Here is a 27380-nt window from a genome sequence, read left to right on the forward strand (position 1 = left end):
GTTCCTAGATGACCTCCCAACCCCAGCAGATAAAAACAGAAAAGGAACAGGGACAATACACACCCCTGCCTTAAGCCCGTGTTAGTCTGTATCCAGGGAGTGTAGCTGCCGAAGGCATCGAGCCTGACCCTAATCTTTGTGTCTGTATGCAAGGCCTCCAAGATTCCCATCAAAGCAGCCGGACACCCTCGCTCATGTAACTTTTTCCACAAAAGAGCCCTATTCACCAAATCAAAGGCTTTACTGATATCTAAAAAAGCAATAAAGACAGGCCGAGATTGGGTCTTGTCTTGATGTGCTAATAGATCTAAAACAAAGCAATGTGTGGCAGTACTAAAGCCCTGGCGAAAACCTGACTGGAAAACATCAAGAGACTTGGATTCCAATGCCCATTTTTGCAGAACTTTCAATAGCATTTTCGCAAAAATCTTATTTAAAGCATCTAACAGGGATATTGGTCTGTAGTACAAAGGCGAGGACCTGTCTCCACCTTTAAATATCAATATTATTGTGGCCGCGGACCAAGTCCTAGGAAACATTTTATTTGCGAGAATGGTGCTAAATAGGTCTGAGAGCACTTTTGACCAAACTGCCAAGCTATCTTTGTAAGTCAGGTTTGATAGGCCGTCTGGCCCCGGCGCATTTGACAGCTTGGTTCTCTTTATCAAATAGGTAACATCCTCCAGGACCCAAACCATAGCCTCACACCGATCTGCCTGGGACCAGACCACTGGACTTTCGAACCCTTCTCCGCTGTACAAGTCAGAAAAGTGCTTAAGCCAGGCTATATCACTAACCGCCTGGGCTTGCAGAAAGTCCTGGGTTTATTAATTCCCAAAAATGTTCTGTCTTGTTTCCTGATATACATGCCAACATTCTCTCGGCATCTTTAATATACAGCACAAATTTCCTTCCTTTCACCCAGTTCCTATAAATGTGTCTTAATCTCCATACCTATAACCTTCCAACGAAGACCTCTTGAGGTACCTTACCTCTCTATGCAATTGTTTTTTATGTTCCTGGATCTCTAGATCGAAGGAATGAAAGCCTTTCAGCCTTTTCTGCCCCAGGTTTAAACCTCTGTCTGTAGTTAACCTACCCAACAACTCCCTGATTATCTCTGGGAAACCCTCTGCCGTGCATAAAAATGCCATTTTATCTGCAGAGAGGTTTACTATCTCTCCAAGGAAGGCTTTTACTATTCTTGGGAACCATTTTACCTCATTCTTTCCTGAATTTATTACCACTGTCAACAATGTGGGCTCCCTAATCTTCACAGGGCCAAGTAATCTATATACCAGCAAAGAGCGATCACTCCAGGACATTGATGTAATTTCCAAGGTGTCCCCTCTTTCAACTAAATCTTGTGATACAAAAACGTAGTCCAGTGTCGTCTTCCATAGCCCGTTTTTCCATGTAAAAGCAGGGGGGCTGTTCATTTGTATATCACCATTCACAATTACTAGATTCCATGCCTCAAATTCTAACCTAATTCTTCTACCCATCTCCCGAGCTTTTTTGCCCACAGTTTTCCTATTTTGATCCAGGTACCACTCATCCACTAAACATTCAGCATTGAAATCTCCAACAATTATCACCGAGGGCCCCGTAGACGAGAAACTCACCCAATAGTGTAAAGGACAAAACTGTCAGTGCCTCCTCCAACTGATCCTTTATGGGACTAAAATAAACATTTACCAGGAAGCATTTACTTAGAGGCGCCCCCCCCCCCATAGTCTCTTCCCATTCCAACAACACCACTAGGATATCTGGCCTATCTGGTTAAAATTTCTGCATACTAACTCCCAAAGACCGCTTAATAGCTGTTATTAGTCCCCCATACAGCCTTCCCCTCACTCCCCGAATGGTCTTGATGTATACGACATAAAATCCATCAATTATTGGTGTGTCCTGCAAAAATGTTTCCTGTAAACAAATTATTTCAAATGATACAAATAGGTTGTAATTATTCATAATGTTCATGTAGCCTCTAGAATTCCATGTGATAAGTGACCAGTTGGACCATCATGTATATTGTGAATGTCTACCCCCCTCCCATGAGCCCTCCCCTCTACTTTCCATCGGGTCTTGAGTATAGCCTCTTGAGCTAAAAATCTCCTTGTTGTAGGTGTCTCTTGATTCTTGCGTCTGACACTTCTTATCTTGATAGATTGGCGCCAAACTTGACAATATCGAGGGTCCTGTATCAGTTACCTAAAAAACCTAATGCAAGAAACACTTTTCTCAACCATAATAATTTCCTTTGTTAAGGGTGACCTCAAATGGATATTTACTGTGTCCAAACAGTCATCATACACAAATTCAATGGTTCTAATGTCCACTGTTGACAACATTATCAAATTAGGGATTTCATGCATTAAAGCCAAAATGTAGTGCCTGTTCAAAGGGTACCTATTAGAACTCTCAAGGAGCCGAATCAAGAAAATACATAGGCCCTCATTACGACCCTGGCGGAAAGTGACTGACCGGACCGCCACCGCGTAATAGCGTTTCCGCCATTGCAAGAAGGAGCAAAGTGCGGCCCATTCCGACCCATCGGGCACGAGCACCACGGCATGGCGGAAGTGCAAAGTCCGCGATGGCGGAAATGAACCCAAAACGGCCCACACCGCCGCCGTACGGCGCCCTAGGTGCAATACCGCCACCCATCACAGCGGACACCGCAGTGTGCGCCTACCGTAAAGTACGGTGACCGGAAATATACGGAAACGGAAGTTAAAACACGGGCCCGGAACGGGAAACAACCCGCCGTACACCTATAAAACCACTAAAACCACACAACCACTAAAATCACTACCCTGAGACACAACCCAACCCGTCATCCACCCTAGCGAAACCAAGAAAAATGGGAAAAGTAGCGAAGAAAGCGTGCGACCGCAAGCGGCAGGTCCACTTCTCCCGTGAGGAACTCACCGTGCTAACAGAGACCCTCCAGGAGAATGCTGCCGTCGTCTTCTCCACGCAAATGACCAGGACGGCACTCGCAAACAAGAAGGCCATATGGGCTCTGGTGGCACAGCGGGTAAGTGCGGTGGGGACCGCACCCCGCACCCCACAGCAATGCCGTAAGCGATGGGACGACCTGCGGATACGCGTCCGCAGCATACTCTCTGCCAACCGCAACATTGCCACAGCCACCGGGGGAGGGTCGGAATCACCCATCAAGCTGACCCCCTGGGAAGAAATCTGTGCCTCCACCATCGGAATGGAGAGCATAGAGGGAGTCGGAGGGATGGAGAAAGGAGTGCAGACATCCGAAGAATCAGGTAGGTGGGCCTAATGAAACAATGCCAAAACCACAAAGTCCATCCATGTGAAGCACAATGTGTCCCCATAGTGCAACAGAAACACATGTCCAGGAGAGGACACATCGTCCTGATAGCGCACGTTAAAACCCACAATAAATACATAAATAATTAAAAACCCCTAAAACACGCACTACACGTGCAGCAGGCACACCCTAACTGCAGGCTGCCAAACAACTGCACCCTCACTCCACACACAAATGGAAGCACCTCCAAGGCCCCGACCCAAATCACCCTCAGGTACCACCCCAATGCATGTGATACAATGCCATTCCAATTCCCACAGACCCACCAATAACCCTCGCCCTCCTTTACTCCACCACAGGGTCCGATCCAAACGACGAGCTGCAGGACACCCCTCCCAGCACACCTGCAAAGAGGGCCAAGACCAACGGCCAAAGACCCTCGACCTCAGCTGCACGCATCAAGACACGGCAGCAGCACAAATCAGGTGGCAGCACAGAGGAGGGAACATCAACAGGCACCCCAGCAGCCAGCATGCCCACAACACCACCACCACAGGTCCCCCCAACGGATGCCACAGAAGGCACTGCCTCCGGTGACAGCAGCACCATAGGTGACACCCCATTGATGGCAGCATGCTCCGACACAGAAGACGGGGATGTCGAAGTCAGATCCATCCATGACCTGTCCCAATCCCCCTGTCTGTTCCATCCCGTACTACATGAGGATACCACGCAGGGGCACCCACAAGACGACGACTGGCCATCCCCCACAAGCCCTGTGGCAGGGCAACATGAGGACAACAGCCCCTCTGTGACACCCCCGCAAATGGCCATGGCCCAGCAGAGGCAACAGTCCCTCGACCAGTTAATAGTGCAACAGCAGCAACTGGCCACGCTCCTCAAGGACCATGCCGATGAATGTGGGGGCACTAAGGCAGACATAGAAACATCAACTGAGACACTTAGGGCAGAAATGGAGAGAGGTACAGAGACACTAAGGGCACAAATGGAGAGTAGCACCGAGAGCCTGAGAGTCCAAATGGAGAGAAGCACCGAGAGCCTGAGGGGGGAACTGCATGCGACGTCCAAAGACGTATGTGGTGAACTTGCCGCAGTGCGCCGTGTGCTCACTGAGCTCTCGCAAACCCTTAGGGACATGCATGGACGTGAGCAGGCAGAGACATCATCCGTTGCAAGTTCCGTCCAGGGCAGCCCCCAACGTAGATCTGGGAGGAACCTGCGCTCCACAGGCAGGGGTGCCCCTGATACCCGCAGAGGGGGCTTGCAATAGCGACTGCCCACTGACGATGAGCATCTTTGGACACTGGTGTTCGGGGGGGAGGTGGGAGGGTGGAGGGGGTGTGTTGGGCTCACTTGGGTGGCGGGTCGATAGGGTGTACAACATGATATCACATATGCCATAAAAAGTGCACGATCAACCAATGAGATGTGTGGACATTGATCTTTGTGTACTAGGCCATCATAGGCGTACAGTCCATATTGTGCATGTCCCAGACACACACAGTGCCACGAGTCCCGTGTCCATGTATCAGCCACCAGGCGTGAGTGCTAGAAGCATACATCAATGAGATGCTGACGAATGTCACGGGCCTCCGGTGCCTCGCAGACTCCTTGAGGTGCTGCCACATCCCCACCCTCATCATGACCATCTTCAGGTGCTTGCAGTTCTGCGTCAGGGGGCATGGGCACATTTCTACGTACGCACATGTTGTGGAGCATGACACATGCCATCACCATCTTTGCAACCTTCACATGGCGGTACAGGAGTGCCCCGCCAGACCTGCTGAGGCAGCGGAAACGACCCTTCAGTAGGCCGAATGCCTGTTCAATGACTACACGGGTACGTGAGTGGGCATGGTTGTAGTCCTCCTCATGCTGGTCCCGTGGGTTCCGGACTGGTGTGAGGAGCCATCTCTTCAGTGGATATCCAGCATCACCTGTATGTGGACGATAAACGTATGATGTGGAATGCCATTGCTACGTACGCACACCCCCCCGCGCCCCCTTCCTGCCAGGTCATTGCCGAATCACATACCCCACATCATCATGCATGAAATGAGACTCACCGAGTAGCCAGGATCTGTTCCCTGCGTGTCGCTCCATGTAGCGTGGTATTGTAGAGTTCCTCAAGACCATAGAATCATGGGTTGATCCAGGGAATCGGGCACAACAATGTGTAATGATCCTGTTGGAGTCACACACCATTTGTACATTCAGAGAATGAAATTGTTTTCGGTTGCGGTACTGGGCCTCCATGGCATGTGGGACGACCAATTCCACATGGGTGCAGTCGATGGCACCAATGCAACCCGGTATGCCGGCAAGTGCATGGAATCCCACTTTTGTGTTGGTAATTTCCAGCTCCGAGCGTGGTAGGGAGATGTAGTCGTCTGCGTGCTTCAGGAGGGCATCGAGTACTTGCAATAGTGTCCGTGAGAACAGTGGCTGAGAAATGCCATGCAACTGTCCGACTGTGTGCTGGTAGGTGCCTGTGGCCAGGAAGTGTAGTACAGACACCACCTTCAGTAGGGGTGGGATGGCGGTTGGGCTATCTATCATGCTGACAAGGTCAGCCTGTGTCATGTCCACAATGGCGGCTATGGTGTCCCGGTCCAAACGGTAGAGGGTGTGGATCTGCTCATCAGTGAGGTTGAACGGATGTGCTCGGAGGCGTGGGATTGCGGGCTGCCTGCGTGGTGGTAGTGGCTGTGCTGGCGGCCCTTGCTGGCCCTGCCTTGGCCTCCTCCTCCTCCTGCGTCTCCTCCGTGCGGCCGGTTGTAGTTGGTGTTCGTCTTCTTCTTGGAGTTGGAGTACTTGCAGTGCTATCAGGTCCCCCAGGGCCAACATCGCGAGTCCTGCCGGTAGCATTTCGGTGTGGTTGTGGGAGGAGACTGGCTGTGCAATTTATGTGTTTCCAGGCTGAATGGCCTCCACCTGTGGTGATTCATTCCACCTGTGCAAACTGCTCTCCCCTTTGGCCGAGCACGTCCCGCGCACAACGCTGCAATTCGTGGGATGGCATCTTGCTATTGCAATCTTGTATTTGTACCCGATGGCCGTGTAACATTGGTTGATATGTTCATTCTGCTGTGGTCCCATTGTTTCACATACTATCTGTGCAGTCGCGAACAGAGTTGTGAAGGGTCAGTGGAACGTAGTACTCGAGTAACGGTGGGCCCTCATTCATCACTGTACCGAGTTGCAACGACGGGCGGGGCGTCCCATTCGTGGGTGAAGGCAGTTGCCATTTTCACACACAGCCGCACTCAATGGATTGATTAGTGTTTTCAAACGGCCACAGATGCCTCTTCGACGTGATGTTGCAAATGAGGAATTCGAAGGGCGGCGCTTTCGGTTTTCAGCTAGCGGCGAGGAGATGCCCACAGGTCTGACTGCAAATATAACGTTCTATTGTTCAATGTCCTTGGGACAGGGGCCATGGCGAGAATGCTATGATTGATATGAATAGTATGGGATGCGCAATTGCGTAGTGGACGATAAGGCAGGACGTTCCCAAATACATGTTACTTCACTAGACTGGAATTACGTGCTGGGGCACTGTGGATTTTGCAGGCTGCATAACGCACAGACTCAATGGATATTTCTAATGTTATGTGAGTAAATATTCAGGCGTTTTCATTACGGGATGAGGGAATGATGAATGGATGCATGGGCAGGTGATTTGATACAGAGTTTGCCATGTACAGGGCTTCTTGGGATCTGTCCGCCCCCCCTGCGCTATGTGATGCAGGGCTGCCATAGTGGGACCATCGTCTATCTGGCCTTGTTGAGCCCTCCCTGTCTCGACGCGCCTTCAGACACTTGTGTCCATGCACGTTACCAATCCCATCTGAAGGATTCTGTTTTCACAGACGCATGCACAGGTACACTCGTTTGTGATGGTGTTTTCACCTCGATATAGATAGTTATGATTCGCAAGTGGTTTTGGGGTGGTGATGATCCTTTGGAGTGGGCTTGCATGCATATGGCTGTGGATCTAGTGTGATCATTGAAGTGAGTTGTTCGAATGTAGTTCTGATGGCCATTCTATTCTGTTTCTTTTCTTTTGGTTGACAGGTATCTCCTCCCCTTTTGCCACTGCCATCTGTATGCCACTCCTGCAGATGGGTTTTACTCCCGACACCTGCTGCTTCGTGTTAATCAGTGGAGCAGCATTACGATCTTATGGGACGATCGCCAATGGGCCACATGCCCTTACGGAGTACTGGTGGCTCGGAGCAACATTTCGGCCTTTCAGCTGGACTAGTGCCTCCCCATTGGGGCGGCCCTGCGGTTCTGTGCGCTTCCATGTTGCCTTTTCGTACGTGAATGTGGCTCTGTGTACCATGAGGGAACAGGGCGTCACACAAGTAGTGGCTGGTCATTTCTTGCGGATGCAGCCCACAATGGTGAAATGTGTTTTGGAGTTCATGGCCTGATGGCTGTATGGGCTTGGTGATATTGATGTGCATTAAAATTCTATTCTGATATGGGCCGTGTAGCGTTCTTCTTTGCAAGTGATGTGGCATATTCCTATTTGGGGAGCGATGTATTGTGAGGGGATCTGCATTGGGTTCCAGCTTCGGAGTTTTGTTGCGTGGTCCTGTACTGGGCGCGTTTGCCTACGAAGCCCGTGAGGTCAGGGATGGGGGCTGCCAATATGACAGTTTGAATGTTGTCATGCTCAGGGGCGGGGGATTGGGTTTTGTGTGACAGATGCCGGTCAGCCAGGTGGACTGGTGGAATGTTGTGATTTTCTGAATATTGCTGGTCACAGGTGCCTGTGTTTGCGTGCGTTTCTTGGTGGGGGACTGTGGTCATGCCCATTGGGATGGCTTCTGTATTCGTGCCATCTGTGCCCTGCAGCTCCCATTGGCCCCTCTTGAGGTTCATTTGTTCGTTGGCATGCATGGGTGACTTGTGCATTTCAATGGTTGCATTGTGGCTTCGTTGCACCTACGGGGAGTTGTACTTTGTGGGCAGGGAGCGGTGTACGGGCAGTCAGTGGGGCCGTTTACGGTTGATTCGCGATGCCGTACTTCTCACCATGGCGGAATGGTGCATTCCGCCATGCTTGATGGCGTTAGGTACATGTCCGCTGGGGTCGGAATTGGCGTACCGTTGCGCCATGGTGGTGTTTACGGTTTGGCATGGCGCGCGCGCGCGTGCTTGGTGCAGTTAGCGTTGGCGTTCACTACGGTGTCGCTAATGGCATCGTACTTTGCGGTGACGGGTCATAGTCGCACCGAGCGCTATTCGATGGCGGTATTGCATTTCCGCCATCGTTTTCCGAATTCCGCCAGGGTCGTAATGAGGGCCATAGTCATCCTCCAGTACCACTTTTTGTGGAGGATTAGCCTGCTGTTGCCGCAACCATTTTTCGGAGACCTTCTCTGCGTCTCCTCCCTGATTCCAGACCCCCTAAAAACTTCTGCAAGCTTGCTTTTTGGGTCACCCGAACCTACTTCTTCCACTATCCTCGATGGTGGTGCTGCCATGGTCAAATGGACCTTTATCAGGGGCAACTCCCCTGGTAAATCCTTAACCACCACCGGTTTAGCAAATACAGCGTAAAGTTTCTCCACCTTTGGGGGCTGGCTCTTTGGGCCCCCTTCAAGTGATTTTCCACCGTGCATATCTTGTGGGCCGTGCAGGGGGGCCACCCTACCCTCCCTTAGTAAACAACACTTCCCTGAACCCTTCCCCTCACCATAATCAATGTTGGACAAATCCTCAATACCCACAACTTTCTCACAGTCTGAACCATCCCCATCCACCGGGTATACTGAGATTTTACTTAAATCAAAAAAGGGACTGTCCTCCTCATGCATGTTATCTACACATAATGCGGCCTTACCAACTTCAACAATCGCTGCCCTTTCTTTATTAACTACTCCTTTCTTAGTTTTAAAGAAGTCTCTTTTTTCCCTCTCCAACGCATCCCTGTCGGCCTGCATATGTTTGTCCACTTCCATCCTTAAGTTTCGCAAGAATTTCCTTGACCCCTTATTTTGTTGGGTAGAAGGGAGCTTGCAATTTTTTGACTTTTTTTGTTTTTGCCCTGAACTGTTCCCATTACCAAGTATCTTACCCTTAGGGCTACTACTCAAGGGCTTGTTTCTCTGATCTAGTGCCAGACCAAGGCATGACACCGATGGAGGGGCTATAACAGATTGATGTACTTCCTCTACTGGGGCACTCACCTCCCCCCCCAGAGCCCTCATTTGGTACCAGGGCTTGCGTATTTATGGGCACCCCCCCCCTTGCTCTGGCAAACCAACCCCTGCCAAACCATTCCCTTTTAAATGCAGAGTGTTGAAGACTGACACTGCCATTATATAGCCCTCTAGTAAATGCACCTTGTTCAGGACTTCCTACACTGATTTCCTAAGGTCCCGGATTAAAATATTTAGTGTGTCGTAACCTCTATCCATAGAATCCATGATTCTGGACAGAATTGGAAATGACAGTTCATCAATTAGAGGCAACTGCTCCTCAAGGGGGCCATCTTTTATGCCCTCTAGCCCTACTATCTCTACGTCAGGACCTATTCCCATACTATTTATATTTGATTTTGTTCCCATACCTCCTTGGCAATCCCCATCTCCCCTTGGGAAACCATAGCCCATTAAGCCGCCACCCTTAGCTTGTTTGCTGATAAATTGCTGATAAGGTGGGCTCTCTCTACAGCCCCTTTCTCGTAGTGGGGATTCCAGAATTAACCATTCTTTGGATTTAAAATCCAATAACCCATGAGCCTTTCTGGCTAACTCAAGTGAAAGCAAAGGGGCCAGAATTGAATTGTCTGAAACTTGGTCATTCTCCCCCATCCCTGCCTGTGTCACCATAGAATTCACGTTTAATTCAATATTTGAGAGGAGCCGGTTTATGTCCCCCACAACCTCAGCCATCAAATGCACTTGCTTTGTATAGCCCTGCGTGGCATCCTCCAGAACCTCATTCTCTAACTTAGACGCTCTGGATGGAGTTCTCGGCAGAATATCTTCTGCTGTCGTTTATGGTACACCTCCATCGCCCATTGGGAGCAATTGGGGAGACAGCGGGAGAGCGATTACTACCTGAGGAGGACCCCCAACCCCCTGCTGTGGGGCCTCCTCTGGCAAGCCACCCATACTTCTAAGTGTGACTCCCATTTATTGGGTTAGATCTAGCAATTAATCACCTCCAATAATTTGCCCAAGAGCGCTGCAAATAAAATAATTTTATTTAAACCTTACTCAATTTAAAACTGTAAATATGTAAAAAGGTCTTTAGATGACCTATAAAAGGTATACAAATGTGTCCTTAGGCAGTGTAAATACCGGGGGGAGACGTGCTCGCAACCCCAGTGTCATGATCTCTGCTTCCAAAAGGTCAGGGTTTTCCCAACTCCCTTGGAAGCAGATCCATAACCCAGGTTCCGAGTGCCAACCAGTCCCAATTGGGACCTTTTGGACCCAGTCCTGGCACCAGTGGCACCAGGCTCATAAATATGCCCAGTCCCAGCGCTGGAAGCGCCGGGCTCATAATGCTTGGGTGGACTTACCTGCAGCAGACCATGCTGCTTACTTGCCTGCCAGTTGAGCCTCTGATCCTCTTCTGTTTGGAACTACTTTTCCTGTTGGGTGGGGCAGGAGCCACTCCCTAGATTCAGAACACTGGAACTCTTCTGGAAAGCAGGAACTCTTTTCTTACCTAGGCGTGGCTGTGGAAGGAGACATCTAAGCACTACAGGAGGCTATTTAAACCACACCCGATGGATGAATCTTGCTTTGCGTTATTCTGCATCCTCTGCAGCAGAACGCTCATCGTGTCTTCTGCATCTGATCCTGGGCCTAAGGAAAAATGCTTACCATCCTGAATCCAGTCTTCAGCAACACCTATAAAGACAAGAAAGAACAGGTTAGCATTACGGTCTTCAGTGACAGCTCTTCACTTACCTGGTCCATCGGCTGTCACCAACGCCTCGCGCTGCATTCCGGCATCTGAAAGACAAAGGCTTACCTACTCTTCGTGCGCTCCGGAGGTCTTCACACTGCATTCCGGCATCTGAAAGACAAAAGCTTACCAACTCTTTGCACGCTCCGGAGGCCTTCGGCGCTGCATCCCACATCTGAAAGACAAAACAAGGTGCGTTTAAAGACATTGGGGAACTTTAATACTCACGTGCCATTACTCCTTTCCACATCTAACCCAGTGGGTATTCCGGCACCCTGCAGCCGCTCCGAACTTGTACCTGCAAAATAAAAAGACAGTTAGAGCGCATCATGAAGCAGGCAACTAGCGCTTACTTACGTGCTTCCAGGCGCTTCTATTCATCACACGGGCTCCATCTTCAACTCACTTCAGCCCGTCATCCGCCATCGCCGGAACCCTGCAAAACAAGAAACATCATTACTAAAGACTTTAAAGACATTAGAATTACTCAAAACTTACCGTTCGTGCAGTAAACGACGGACAGCAGTCCTCTGAAGTCAAGAGGCCTGCTCCCCTTATCCAGTGAAGAAACTGGTTACAGCACCCTGCCCTGAGGCAGATGGAGAGCACGGCGTTCACTTACCTAAGACATCTTACCCTTCGAGTCAAACATACAGTGCACAGAGGTCCAGCCCAAAGAGCCAGCCGTGTGTTACACATCACCTTTGAAGATACGGTATACGCCCAGTCAAGACCGGCGCCTCTACGGGAATCAGGTGAGCGTTACACCCAGTCACCAACACCACACTCGCTGCCCAATGATTAAAATTACTAACACCCGTGCTCAGTTATAAAGTTAGTTAACACGGGGCACAATACCAAAAAATAAATAAATGAAAGGAAACCAGGCCACCGCTGTTGTAAGGAATATTAGATTATAGCTCAGGCAGTGTGTGTGTAGCGGGAGACGTAATAACTCTTTCTACCTGTGCTCCAGCCACAGAAAATAGGAAGAGACTCACTCTCTGCCCCCGTCCAGGGCTGTGATAACACAAGTAATAAATATAGCAGAAGTCGTAATGTTTATTTTCAAGAACAGATATTTCAATCTAAACGACAGCCACAAAAATGAGGAGGGACTTCCTCACCACCCTAAACCCTGTTTTGTGGCAACACAGGCAGTAGGTATGACAGTTATCGTGTTATGTTTTTTCTAAAGTGGCTCTGTCAATTTAAGCTGCAACCGTAAGAATGAGGAGAGACTTGCTCGCAGCCCCAATCCCCGGTTTTATGACGACGTGGGCAATAAATATAACAATTGTCGTAAATTACCGAACCCAAACTTCTCAATCTCGGCCACAGCTGCAGGAATGGGGAAGAGAATTACTCGCAACCCCAACACCTATAAAGCAACTTAGCGTTTGTGTAACAATGAGCCTACGCGCGTTGCAGTTCAACAAATACTGGATAGCTGAGTGGACTCTCTCAGGCACAGGGAACGCCTGACAGCTCGAGGAGCCGCCAGAGTCCGTCTCTCCCCCAACCCGGCCTGGAGAGACGATGGCGAGCTTAAATTCATCAGTTCACAGTGCACTGTTCACAGTACTTGCCTTTAACACCGTCAAACTTGATGTTAGATTTAGTATAGTGCTTGATAAATTAAAGTAAAACCAAATCTGATTCTACCACGTTACCGATGTGAGGGACCAGCAGCTCCAATAACTTCAGTGTCTCCTGCGACTTCCAGTCAACAAGCAGGACACAAGGATCCGAGCCCCCGCTGTTGCCCAAATACGTTGCCAAACACTTGCTCAACACTTCCGCTACGCTTTACGTAGCCTGGCAAATGTTTACAGCACGTTCCTTAAAGCGGCAGGACCGCAATTCAGATGAATATGAAGACAGCTGGTTTCCAACGTTCCAGCAGCGTATCTCCCAGCATCTGAGGCTCACACTTGCTCAACACTTCCCTCAGCCCCTTTGAGTTACTCTTTGGACATCCCGTAAGGGGGCCCCTTGCCTTGATCAGAGAAGGTTGGGAGGCATACCCCTCCAGGTCCCGCCAGGCAAGTGGGGGACTACGTGTTAGGCCTCAGCGGAGGATGACACAGATGATGGGTCAGGCGACCGCAAATCTCAAGGCCAGCCAGACAGGAACTGTATAAGTACTGGCATGACCTTAAAGCCTCGCAAGTGGATTGGACTCCGGGACAGGAAATCCTTGTGATGGAACCTACCAAGCCTAGAGCTTTGGCAGACAAGTGGACTGGACCCTTCAGGATCATCTCCAAGATGGGCGAAATCAATTATCTGGTCGACATGGGAGTCCCTGGGGTAGCCCCTCAGGTATTCCATGTTAACAGGCTCAAGCCTTTCCACAGGCGAGCAAAAGTCTCATGTCTCTTGCTAGCTTCAGAGCAAGAAGAGGATGAGAGTGAGCCCCTTCCTGATTTGCTGCATAGCAACCCTCAGGGTGGCTCAGTGAAGAGAGTACATCTCTCTCCCGATCTGACAACAGAGCAGCAGAAAGCCTGCAGGGCTTTGCTCCGGCATTATGCCTCTCTGTTTTCACTGACACCAGGCCTTACACTGTGGTGTAGGCACGAAAGTGACACTGGTGACAGTGTGCCTGTCGAAAGCAGGTGCTACCATATGTCAGATACCGTTATGAACCACATCCAGGCTGAGGTTGCCAAGATGTTGGATCTGGGTGTTATTGAACCCTCAACAAGTCCCTGGTCCAGTCCCGTGGTCCTTGTCGCCAAGTCAAGTTCCCAGGCAGGTAACAAGGATTGGAGGTTCTGCGTGGGCTACCAAGGAGTCAATGCTGTCACTAAAACTGACGCGCACCCATTGCCCAGGGCATATGAGCTTGTGGACACCATAGGTGCTGTCAAATTTGTGAGCACCTTTGACCTTACTACAGGCTATTGGCAAATAGCTCTGACGGACCATGCCAAGGAAAAGACGGCGTTCTTAACACCCGAGGGACTCTACCAGTTTAGGGTCATGCCTTTTGGGTTGAAGAATGCCCCTGCCACCTTCCAGAGATTGGTCAATCATGCACTTAGTGGGCTGGAGGCCTTTTGTGTGGCCTACTTAGACGACATTGCTGTCTACAGTTCCACCTGGGAAGAGCATTTGACACATCTGGATAAGGTGTTGCAGGCCTTGAAAAGGGCTAACCTCACTATCAAGGCCAGCAAGTGCCATATAGCTCAGGGGAAAGTCACGTATCTTGGTCATGAGGTAGGAGGGGGTCAAATCCAACCTCTCCCTAGTAAAGTACAGGATTACATGACTCCCACTACTCAAACCCAGGTGAGAGCCTTTTTTGAGCCTCTCTGGGTATTATCACAATTTCATGGCAGACTATGGAACCATAGCTGCACCACTGACAGCTCTGACTTCACCCAAACAGTCAAGGAAGGTTAATTGAACTGAAGACTGTCAGATGGCCTTTAATGGCTTGAAAGAAAGTCTGCATAGGGCACCTGTGTTGTGTGCGCCCAGCTACAGCAAACCCTTTATCGTCCAGACGGATGCCTGCGACGCCGGAATTGGAACTGTCTTGTCCTAGTTAGATGACAAAGGGAGGGAACACCCGATCATATTCATCAGTAGACAACTCAAGGGTAGAGAACTTAGGCGGGCTACTGTTGAAAAAAAGTGTGTCAGTATATTTTGGAGCCGTAGGCGTTTTAGGCCCTACCTTACGGGGTCTACCTTCAAGGTCCAAACAGATCATAAGCCCCTGAAGTGGCTTATGCAGATGAAGGGTGAGAACCCGAGACTGCTCAGGTGGTCCATTAGCCTGCAAAGGCTAGACTTCACCATAGAGCATAGACCAGGGAAGAGTCACGATAATGCAGATGGCCTTTCCAGAAGGTATGTTGACTGTGTGGATGAGGGTGTCTATCGCTGGGAGATTAGGCATCCTAACCTCAGTCTGGGGGGGGCCTGTGATGCTGGAAATGCATTGGAGGGACAGGGACTCCCTGTCCTTGTCCTGTAGTCCTTTTTCATTTGTGTTCTGTATTGTTGTCTGCCCAGGAGTCCATGTGGGACTCCTGTCAGTGCAGCTCTTCCTGTTTTTGGTTTGGTGTACAGACCCATGGGATACCCTTATGGCACCCATGGGCGGGGGTACAACCCTGTGCCCCTAGTGTATGTTTTTGGGCACCGTGTGTGTAACCCACAGAGCAGGGTATTGGCTGGTGGCAGCTCCATGCTGAATTTGAAAGGTGATCTGAGTATCCTCCATTTTGGGATACCCAGGCCCTGCCATTGGAATCAGTTGATTCCTGAAAGAAAACAAGACGGCCACTATGGCCTCTTGCTTTCTATTGCCTGTTACCTTGTTTTCCCAAAGTCCTGGGAAGTCCTGACTCTGTCCCTTCCCCCTGATTGGCTGTCGGGTGGAAATTCCATATATGGTGTTGTTCTGAAGTCCAGGCCAGACTGGCTGGAGCCTTCCCAGTGACTGTATGTTGTGGGTACACCCTGTGGGTGGGACCTGGGTGAATGGAGTGTGTGACCAATATGCACCTCTTGTTGTGGATGTCTGGTTTCTGTTGTTTGACACAATGACTGAGACAGCCCTGCCCGAAACTGGTATGAATGCAGTGTGTAGTGTTGAATGGCTGGGTACTTGTCCCAATACACATTCCTTTTTGCGAGTGTCTGAGAGGGAGGAGAATGGCCTGAATGCACTGTATGCCTGATTGGCTGACTGACTGTCGAATGCCCTTCTGAGGGATTGGTTGCCTGAGTGTGACCCAGCAGAATGAATGAGAGATCAACTAGTATATCTGGGGGCCTCTCACTGCTAGAAATAGTTCAGAAGCTGAAGTTGAAACTGATGCTTAATCTCGAAGCCGAGCCTGAAGAAGAAGGTTGACTGCTGTCTCCTTTCGCCGAAATCCAAAAGCCGTCGAGCCTGATCCAAGAGAGGACCTGGTTAGGCACCCTCTTCCCATGCTCCGAGGGACCATCGAGCACTGCTAACCTTCGCTGAAGCGCCCTGGAAGTTAGACCCTCGAAAGGCTGCCGACCGGAGACTGGGACTGCCGAGAAGAACGAAGACCAACACCGGACATTCCGTCCACCGTCGTCGACCAGGGTTCGCAAATTTGCTGCAACCGCTGGAGGCCCGTCGAAGCCGGGTTGCCCAGAAGAGGGGACCGCTTGACGTGGTGCCGCCGCCGACCGGAGCCGAACGTTCCTTTGCCTAAGACTTTTGATTCACGGATGCGCTCGTCTGCACCGCCGCCCGCCTTATCCCGCCGGAGAAGGCCAGGCCGTCGATCTGCCGAGGAGCATCCGCCGGTGGGTTTTCCGCTAACCCAAAGACCGTAGAGACGCTGGACGACTCGACGCCCTTGCTGAGCCAGAGTTCTTCACAAACTCTTTGCGGTCCTGAACTATCGACATCGAGGTGCCCCGCACGCCTCTTCCTTGCAAGACGCCTACGCTCCGCCGTCGACGAGCACCGATGAGACCGAAGCTGCTGCCTCAACACAGAGTTCACTTTCTTTGAGGGATCTCGACGATCCGTGGCTCCTGCTTTAAAGGGAGCCGCTCAAGAAGGATCCGTCGATGACTCGTCGTCGAACTCTACTATTCCAGGTACATTGGGGTGGTAGAAACATTATAGAAGGAAATAAGACTTATAGAACAATATATGGACTGGGCTTGTGATATATCTTTACTTTACAGGTTGCCCAGGTGGGGGGATCTCCACACAGAACTGTGTTTAACGGTAGAGGCCAGTATTCTGCCAATTGTTGTAACCAACTGCTTTCCTCCTCTGTTTACTGTTGGTTACCTTTATTACGTGATTTGTGTGACATTTAACCAGAGTACAGTTGATGCACTTTAATGGAATCTAATAATAATTGTGGTACCACTTAGAACTGTATATATTTGCCATTGTAGATTTACTGAGCACAAAGTGAGTTATTGTGATAGTGTACATAACCTTGAACTTAATTATATAAAGACTGTGTTTTAACTAATACAGTGTGCGGACATTCCTTTGTGGGGTCTTGGGGACTACACTGTACTTAAGAACCAGCCTGCATCACCTCCTGAGAAGCTAGGCCTTGATTGCTCGTCCATTGCTACCAACAATAGAGAATCTTGGCTGGGGTCCTCTGTGCCTCTCCTCTACCATATACAGACCCCCCTCCAGTCTTTACAGTCTCCCTTCCCCACGTTTTGTGCATGGGACAAGGTAGGATTCCAGAGCACAGCACACGCTCAAGCTTTCCCAGCACGAGCTAACAGTTCCGCTTTCAACTATCAGGGCCTTCGGTGGTTAAGTCTCTTTTTCCACAAAAAGTCTCTTTCCTCCTAGGATCTGTGTTCCAAAAATAATAAACAAAAAGTTCCTTTCTGCTTGCACGTTGGGTGATGCCTTTTCACCCCTGGATCCCCCTCTTCCGGGCTCAGATCCCCAGAAAGTTCCTATCGATATCGGGACCTGTGGTTTTCAATCTCTTGTTTCCGAAGGCCTGATATATTCAAAAGAGCAAAACAAAAGTTATTTTCTACCTGTCTTTAGAGTGATGGTTATTCAACCTTAAGTCCCCCTCTTCCGGGCTCAGACCCCTCTCGAATGTCAGCCTCCCTCCGACGGGTTCACTACGGCTTTCAACACAATCTCATCTGTGCCATTCACAAATCTTAATGTCTTTTTAAAAAGTTCACTGTGGACCCCCTCTGCCATGTTCACTCTTGTCAACACTGTTTGTAAGGACTTGAGACTTTGCCCCCTATTCATCGGCATCCCTCCGTCGGGTTCACTCTTGCCAACGTTTGCAATTCACAAAATGTGGGATTCACTTCTCTTAGCTTCACCTTCATTTGCCGGTCAAAGACTTTCGACTGTACGGAGGATTTTGCAAGACCCCCGTATGATCACTTCGACCCAAGTCTCTTGCGTCGTTCCCTAGGCCTTCTGGTAACGGTAGTTTCAACCATAGGGTATTCGCCCAGAGTTTCTCAAGCAAGCACCTGCGTGGTGCCTAACTCCCCTGTAGCTGGCTTTCCCCTCTTGTATCAAAATAACAGTTCTTTGTACTTTCTTCAATTAGCCGTTTTGCTACTTTTGTTCAAACACAATTCGGTTTCTTATCGGTTCTCCCCTCAACTCACCGGCTGTGATGAACCGCTCAGCTTTTCTCTTCTCTGGAGTCAAGGCCGGTACCACAGTGGCAAGCGTCTCCCCTCGACTTGGTTATCAGCGGAGGAGGGCCTTGTATACCATTGACATCTGCTGCAACACACGCTGGCTATTGTTCGCGGTCTTACGTTTCCTTCTGTGGAGGTTTCACGGGCCTGGCGTGGAAAGGGCAAGGTCGCTTCTCTCATTGTCGCCCCCTCAGCTTGCACCGCCTTTCTCCTCCGTTTGAACTGCTGTGCTGAGTTAGCTCTCGTTCTGTGGTCTGCCTTGCTCGTATTGTGCTCTCTGGCTCCTCCTTTTATCCATGTGGGGAAGGGAACGGGCCATCAGGTGTGTGTGATTCTGGTCAATTGCTTGACTTTGCCTGTCCCTGGTGTTGGGACATGTCAGATAAATGGCTTTGGTGTTTGTCCGTCGTCTTTCGCAATAGGTGAAAGTGTTTCTGTCCAAAAAGGGGGGTAGAGTTTTTGAGTATCCTACGATGTAGGATGGGGAAAAGGTATAAAAAGGGGTATACAGCGTCTCACCCGTCCTAAGGGTTTTGGTAAGTTCAGAAGGGTGAGATTGGTAGGGTTTGTGAAACAAATGGAAATTACCAGGATTATTATCATGAAATGAACAGGGGTAGTTGTGGCAGCGGTAGTGTTTTGTCATAGTGTTCGGGAAAGAATAACCAGAGGGATGGGGAGAAGAACGATGGGAAATATTCGGATAGAAGACAGAAAAAACAGGATTGGGGGAGATAATTCTTGGGTGCTACAGTGTTTGGAGTCCTAGGGGTTTGGTTATATACGGAGGGGTCGTTGGATCTGGGCAGGAGAGATTCAATGGTAGGAAAGGAGGCAGATGCCGCACAGCTCACAAAGGCCTCAGGGATCTCATCCTCCTCTCCTTCTTCCTTGGTATAGTACTGTGTCTCACCTGGGGCATTTCCCCGAGCATAACCCTGGGCTCCCATATCCAGGTGATCCTCTCTACCTCGTCCACCCCTAGAGTTGTGGTCTGAAAGCGTCGGTCCTTCGCAGGTCACCTGAATAAGGGATTCTCAAGGTCGGCTTGGAAGAACACCCTCAGGTTTCTCACAACTGAAGCCCGTAAGACCGGGGTATTAAAAGCATTTATTTCTGCTCCGAAACGCTTCAGCGTTTCAGAAAAGGAAAATAAAAGTTTAAAAAATGGCCACCAGGGAAGGGAAAATGAAGTCCGTTTTCCCTTCCCATGGCAGCCATTGAAAACAATTTTAAAAAGTAAGCAAACAAATGGGCGCCATGGAAAAGGAAGAAGTGAGTACACATAGTCCCTTCTCCCTTTCCATGGTGGCCATTCAAACAATAGGAAAACAAGCAAACAAAAGAAATCACTGCCATGAAACTGAAAGAAGGGATAACATGTAGTCTCTTTTTCCTTTCCATGTCGACTGGTCTCAGATCGGGAGCAGACGCGCTGAAGACAGAAGTGTTTCCAGCGCATCCGCTCCTGATGAGGAGCAAAAAAGAAGGTTAGTGGAGGGAAAGGAAGGGGGGGGGGACATCTGTGGAGGGGGGAGGAGGGGGAAGGAAAGGGGAGCACAGGAACACTGACCTCATTCCCTGCCGGGGGAAGATGGAGGCCTCCAGCCGTGAGGCGGCTCTGAGTAGGGGGGATTACCGCTGGTATTCCCCTGTTCCGAACCTCCTCATTTGCTGAGAGGCTGCCAGCCCCCACTCAATATATTTGCTCCTTTTCTTACTAGATTTGTTAACTCTTCTTTTGCCCATAATAGTGTTCCTGACATCATCAAGGAGGGTACTGCAACCGCATTGGTGAATAAAATAGGGCTCAATCTGAGAGAACCAACCAATCTCAGCCCAATCACTAATTTCCTACTTTTCACTGAAAATGGTTGACAAGATTGCTAGCATGCAATTCCAAGTACACTTAGAAACTGCCAGCATCCCAAATCCTAGACAATTAGGCTACCGTCCGAATCACGGCTCAGAGAACACCTTGCTGGATTTACAATCTAACATGTTGAACATATTGGATTGAGGGAAATTCAGCCGCTTGATACTGTTTGACTTGTCGGCGGCATTTGACCTCCTTGACCACAACTGCCTTATATATCTCTGAAAGTCACAGGAGACCCCACACTCTGGGTTAGGGTATTAGTGTCACAACTAATCTCGGAAAGAAAGTCTAGAGGATCAAATTTAAAGACCAAGTATCAAAGGATTTTATTAGACCTGATACATTTTCTAATATATGAGTTGAATCATGATTTAATCAGCACTTAAAGTAGTAATTTACATAGCAGTAAAATTAAGAACACACAAGTTCAATAAAAAACAAGATACCATTCAATCGTTTATTCATTCATCCACATGCGTCCGTCATACATTGATACACTCATACTACACAACACTATATGTAAGATAAAACCTATAAAAGTCATAACATACAATTCATCAATTTAATGGTTATAGAAAAAGAATGTACAGTTAATATACATGGCCACAATAGATTATACAGGTGGGTAATACTGTAATAATAGATTGAGATGGGTCCCAGAAGTGTCCAAGGTTGACCTCTCAACCGGTTTCGACGTATCTACGTCATTTAAGTAACGTCTTCATCAGGAGATAGAAATTACACTCTAAAAAGAAGAGGGAGACATAAACTCATGAGCCCCCTATTCTTGAATTACAACAACACAGGGGGGAGATAAACCCCTAAATTAACAACAAATACATCATCATTAAAAACCAAATGAAAACAGAAATAACATACTGCTCCCACCCCGAGTGTATATCTCAAGGGTGGACCATGGGTGTTAGACAGAAAGTGCTACCATCATAAATTGGTGTCCTAAAGTGCAGTAAGAACAGGTCATGGTCGAAAGAGATACCAATACATTAAAGTGCATAGTGCATTACAAGCAGGGGGCTAGGACTCACCTTAGACAATCAGAAGAGGCCAGTAGAGCCAATTCTCTATCAGTGTTAAATCCCAAAAAGTGCCTGTGCATGAAAAGGAACAGGCCATTACTAGCCCTATACAGTGAAAAGAGGAGAAAGGGGCCCAAGTTGTGAGCTCTCTCTAGATGACTAATTAGAATGGCACATAATCAGGCCCAAATTGTCAAGAAAAGAAAACTAACCTTGACACAAAAGGAGGAAAGCAATCCCCTTTTGTGATATACTAAAACTTCTGTCGTTCAAGTTAACAGCGTCCAGGTAATTCTGCCTGCACAGACGGTTGCTGCACTAGCATGGAGCTCCAATCTGGAATACACTGGCACAAGTTTAGAAACTCATGTAAAGCCTAATCACAAGTGAACAGAATTTTAGATGATCTTACCCAATGTGTCAGGTCAATGGCACAATGAATAGGAGAACGTAATGGTTCCTGCAATGGTTTTAGGGTCCATCGTAGTGGTCTCATAAAGGTTCGGAAGAGATGATCTCAGGGCAACACAGATGTGCTACGTCTCTATATGAGGAAAAGAGAACGGTCAAGCGAAATTATGCCAAACACAGCATGGCCTCGCATATACATTTCAATGAGTCTGACAACTTCATTGTCCCAGTTGACAGAATATCTGCATTAAGAATTGAAGTGAAAGGCATTGGATGTTAAAGACCACAGGGCATTAGGTACATAAACACCACTTGTATGGGAAAGAAAGAAAGAAAGAAAGAAAGAAAGAAAGAAAGAAAGAAAGAAAGAAAGAAAGAAAGAAAGAAAGAAAGAAAGAAAGAAAGAAAGAAAGAAAGAAAGAAAGAAAGAAAGAAAGAAAGAGGAAACACTGTGGCAATTAGTGTCCTCATGGCTCTGAATACTATTCAAAAGAAGTTAGCCGTGTATTTAAATTTAAATTTTAAAGGCGCCGACACATAGGTAGTGGTTAGGAAAGACACTGTAGCCATTTGTGTCCTCATCGCTCAGAATGCTATTTAGAACAAATCAGAACGCTGTTTAGAAAAAATCTTGTTTAGAAAAAGTCAGCCATGTATAAACACCTTGGCTATAGTGGGTAATTGCTCGAACAATGCCTCTAAATGGATAAAGACCGTTTTAAGTAACAGGAGGGCCTATGTACATTGGGGCAATGCAACATCTGCCTCAGCCTGACACCCTATGGGGTCCCACAGGGTGCATGTTTATCGCTGGCATTGTTTAATACATGCATCAACCCACTCTGATATTTTGACCAACATGGGTGTACAATTCAATTATGCCTATGATACTCAGCTGCTATTTGAGCTGGATAGGACATAAAAGACAGATGTTGACAAATTTAATACTATCTACCAAACCATCAAACATTGGATGTCATCTCATTGGATGTGCCTTAACAGTAATAAAACTGAGATTTTTGATATTCGGGTCACCCCAATCTAGGTCGAAACTCTCCACTAGTTACTTGAATTTCCCTATTGAGAACCTTTTAATTCCAGTCCTCGATAAAGTAAAAACATTGGGATTTTCCTTGGAAGCTTCCCTGGTGTGACAAACCTGAGGGCATCCTCACTCCTACGACCCCTGGATCCTCTTCTCAGGGAAAGGCCATCGCTCTTTGATCCCGACCCTGAGGATCATCTGCGTGGAGGGTCCTTGGGGACTGGGGTAGGAGAGACATGGTATCCCCCTTGTCCTGTTGAGAATCAGACCAAACCCTTCCCCGAACTTTATGGGTTAATTTAAAGCTGTTCCCCTCATTTCCCCACATATGACACCTGACAGTACTGGGACGTAGAAGAAACAACTAAGAGTAATGCACATTAACTCCTTTCACCACTCTATTACTGCGACGAGGAAGATGCATACAAGGAGCCATGAAGGTCAGGCATGTCCCTTTAATTATGGTCAGGCAAGTCTCATTAGAGAACCACACCTGCAGCCTGTCAACGGGCTGCAGGTGCATAAAGAGAGACCAGTGGAGCAGAGCAAAGAGCAACAGGGAGGCCTGTGTGGGAGGGACCAGCAGGGGACCTTGCTTCAGAGGAGGCAGCTGTCATGGGACTGGACGAGGGGCCAGGACGTCGGCAAACTTCCCAGAAAACATGCTTAGCTTGTAGCTCTGTACGTATTGCCAGTCTGGGGGCCTCCGTTACAGAGTATCAGCAGCAGGAGCTGCGAGTAAGCACCAACAGGAAAGGACGCCGTCCGCGTCCAGAAAGAAACATTCCTCTAGCCGGTGCGCAGAGAGAGACACTTGGCAGGCGAGCGCAGCACCAGTGGGGATTCCTGGCTTCACCGGCGAAGGAGAAGGAGAGGGAACCACCAGAAGGAGACACCACAAGCCGGTGAGTGTCAGGGTGAACGCTCGCACACCGAGGCGCTCCTACAAATACATAGTGAATACCAAAGTGAATGGAACTTTAAGATTAAGCAAAAACAATACTTATTGAATGCCATATTAAATGGAACTTTAAAATTAAGCAAAATGGAGACCACTAGGGGACACGGAAGGCAATGGCTGCCTAACGTGTCGCTCCTCCAGCCGGGGGAGAAGAAGAGAGGAAAAATAGCAGATCCAGAACCCGATTCATAGCGGCACGGGTGGAATAGATCCATAAAAGGCTGGGCAAGCAGGAGGAGCCACCGAATATGATGCGTCCCATCGCAGAACCCAGCAAACAGCCGCGAGATTGGATCCCACTCAGCGCCTGGCCGGCAGTAACAATCTCCCGAGAGCGGGAACCCAGGAGACGGTGGGGAGGGGCACCAATTACGGCCACAACACGAAGATCCATGCGGGCCGGGCTATACCATAGCCCCATGAGGAGCTCCAAACCCACACTGAGAGAGGGCGGAATGCAGAGTGCAGCGTAGCCGCGGGGAGGGCAGAAGGTGCTATACGGGTGGATGCAGCAGGGAAGAAAGAGAAAGAGGGCGGGCCGAACACTGATCCGACCCAGCGGGGACAGACGGCCCAACTGAGAGGGAGCCCGAGAAGCCAGGCCCGGCGGGTGGCCCCACCGACACCAATTGGGTGTCGGATAGTGGCAAGCTCCATTGCAGTGAGGAGCAGAAGATACCGCCGGCATCAACCACCCAGTGCTGACGAGAGTCAAGCACTGACAGGCTGCTGGAGAGAAGCCCGGGAGGAACGAACAACGCAGTGCTCCACGCACACACTAAATGTGAGGCTACCCCAGGGCCCCAAACCATGGGACACACAGTATAGGCCAGCGGGGGGAGAACCTGGCTGTGGCCTGCCCCCTCACCTTTGTAAGGGCTCGGGAAAAGTGGCGCAACACAGACAGAGGCACACTGGCTGCAACGTCATTCCCCCAACAAATAAAAAGGCCATAAGACACAGTGAGTTGAGAAGGGCGAAACAAGATGAATTAGGCCACCACAAGGGGAGGCACAACCCCAGAGGCCACCCCACAACCCAGAAGCAGTGCCTCCCCAGCCCCAAACACAACAAGAAGGTCTGGCCTCGCAGAGCACTGCGAGAGAAGGCAATCCAAAAGTCCATACAGCAGTGAGGAGGAGGGTGAAGGCACTGAATGCCGCACCCTCAGCACCCCCAAAGCTTTGAAAAGCCTGGGGAAGGCGCACTGGGGAATCCACAGGCCTGAGCAATAACAAAGGAGAGGTGAAGATAAACGAAGGAGAGGTAGAGCACGCAGGAGGAAGAGGCGCTGCCCACGGATGGTCCCCACACGGCGCACCCGCATGCCAGTGAGTGAGAGCTCACCCACGCACCGGCCACGCCCCGAACAAGGCCACTAACACATAGGGTGGAGCTGCAACTGAAGGGCTCCGCCAAGGGTAGGATCAACAGGAGCCTGCGCTAAGTGAGGGGTGACACACGCCAACTGAAGAACGTTAGCCACACGACCTGGAAGTAAGCAAGGGCTCACATAAAGCTGCAAAGCCCCAGAGAGCTCCCATTAACACAGCGTGGATCGCCAGGAGAGCCGTAAGCAGGGCCCCACCATAGAGACACAAAAGGAGAAGGGCAACCGATGCAAGGAACTCCCCTCCCCCCACACAAGAGGACTGGAAACTATGCAGGCCGCTTACTACATGGCTTAAAGAAAATGGGTTGCGATATCGATAGGACTACCCCTTTGCACGGTCATTCGAGGTGCAAGGTGAAGAATATAGAGCAACCACAGCGGCGGAAGCAAAACAAATCTTGCAGCATCTGATGGGAAATGCAGAGACTAGAACCCTCAAGGGCCAGCAGGGGACTCACTCCCCAAGATCAACACAAATAGACTTACAACCTCAAAGACGCAAAAGAAGCAAGGCCGGAAGGAAATACATGAAGTTAAACTCCCCTTCACCATTGAAGCCGCCGTAACTCGGGGATGGACTCTGAATCAGCCCGCACCAAAGGGCATTCCAACAACATAACCAGGACAACCTACGTGAACAGAAGAATAGACCTCCGGCAAAGGGGAATTCCCACTCTGGAGGCCCTCAATTGAAGGAGGGTGTCTCCTTATAAGGTACTGCTCTACAGGTACTCATATGTTTGAGAAGTGTTATCGTTCACTAGGGGGGGAAGCAGGGGCACATATGGGTTTGAGACAAGGGGGAATAAACAAGAGGGAGAAACATGGGTTGAGAAACGAGGGACTTGAAAGACAAAAGTGTAAACGGGAAGCAGAGACCCTAGAATTGAAGGAAAACTAGGGGAAAGGGAAGCAGCCTCCTAAAGGTTGGAACGTTAAACGTCAAGGGTTTCAACTCGCCCGCCAAAATGTCCCTAGCAGCACACGAGTTTGAGAGAGCCGCACTTGACATCCTCTTTATCCAAGAGACAAAACTAAAAGCCGGAGAGGAGAGGCCCCTGAGAGGGAAAGGGGTGGGACGGACCTACTGGGCGTCGGCTACTCAGAAAAGAGGAGGAGTGGGCCTGTTGTTACACAAGAGGGTCCGACTGACAGATCCCAGAGTTTACCCGCTGATGGAAGGTAGGCTCCTGATGGTCCAGGGGAAATGGGAAGGGATCGAAATCACCATGACGGGATTATACTCCCCCAACCAAGGCCAAGATGCCTTTAACGAAGAAGGCCTCGCCACCAGATTAGCTAGGAGTAAGGGGCTACTCATAGTGGGGGGGGACTTCAAGACATGGGGCCTCATTACACGGTAGGTGGTAAGGGTTTACCGGTAGCGGTATTTTACCGGTACCGCTAAACCCTTACCGCCTTACTACGAGGTCCTTTTGCGGGTTGGTACATTACCGCCTGCTTTTAACGAACCCGCAAAGGGACCAGGGTGCTAATTACGGTACCCTATGGGGCAAAAATGGGAATGGGGAAGGGCAATGGAGGAAGGAGGAATTACCGCCTTCCCAACCTTGGAATAGGGCGGTAATTCCCCTTTCTCCAAGGCGGTACCGGTAAATTACCGGCATGAACCATGGCTATTAGCGCCATGACTACCTCCAATATCGGTACCGAGTCCGCCCTCGTTCAATGGGGACTTACCGGTCTAGTCTGACCTTTGCGGGACCGGTAAATCCCCATTGAAAATACCATTCCCAATTCCCATTTGAGCCCCCATAGGGCTCAATGGGAATGGGGAAGGTGCAAATAACGGTACCGCAATTTGCGGTACCGTTATTTGCTCCCTGTACCCTTTGCGGGTCCTGCTAAGGCCGCCTGGTAAAACCAGGCGGCCTTAGCGGGACCCGCAAAGCGACCTCAGAATAGGGCGCAAAGGGATTACCGGCACCGGTGTCCTTACCGGTGCCCGGTATCCCTTTGCGCCAGCCTCGGAATGACGCCCAAGATCTTTGCCCAGGAACTCACTAAAGAGATAGAAGAATATTTTCAGTACAATGACAACAGGGAGGTAGAAGAAACCACACTTTGGGAGGCGGGAAAAGCAACATGGAGAGGGGCCTTAATGAGAGAAGGGGCACAGAAGAAAGGCAGAAGAGAGCGCAGGCTACAGGAAGAAAAGCTGGACATAGAAATTAAGCAGTTAGAGAGCAAATTACATTCCAATGGGGTA

The 27380-nt window shown here is 49.5% G+C and overlaps 1 long non-coding RNA gene across 1 annotated transcript; it reads right to left on the reverse strand.

The window, feature by feature from the left end:
• Positions 1-20685: 20685 nt before the first annotated feature.
• Positions 20686-21878, reverse strand: LOC138566013 (uncharacterized). Its single transcript, XR_011301781.1, has 3 exons — positions 21753-21878; positions 21553-21676; positions 20686-21048 (listed from the first exon to the last, which is right to left on the reverse strand). It is a non-coding gene; the product is annotated as an uncharacterized lncRNA (long non-coding RNA).
• Between the last annotated feature and the right edge of the window lie 5502 nt (positions 21879-27380).

The sequence above is a fragment of the Ambystoma mexicanum genome, chromosome 2p, assembly GCF_040938575.1.
Source record: "Ambystoma mexicanum isolate Mex_15411 chromosome 2p, UKY_AmexF1_1, whole genome shotgun sequence".
Taxonomy (NCBI): Eukaryota; Metazoa; Chordata; class Amphibia; order Caudata; family Ambystomatidae; genus Ambystoma; species Ambystoma mexicanum.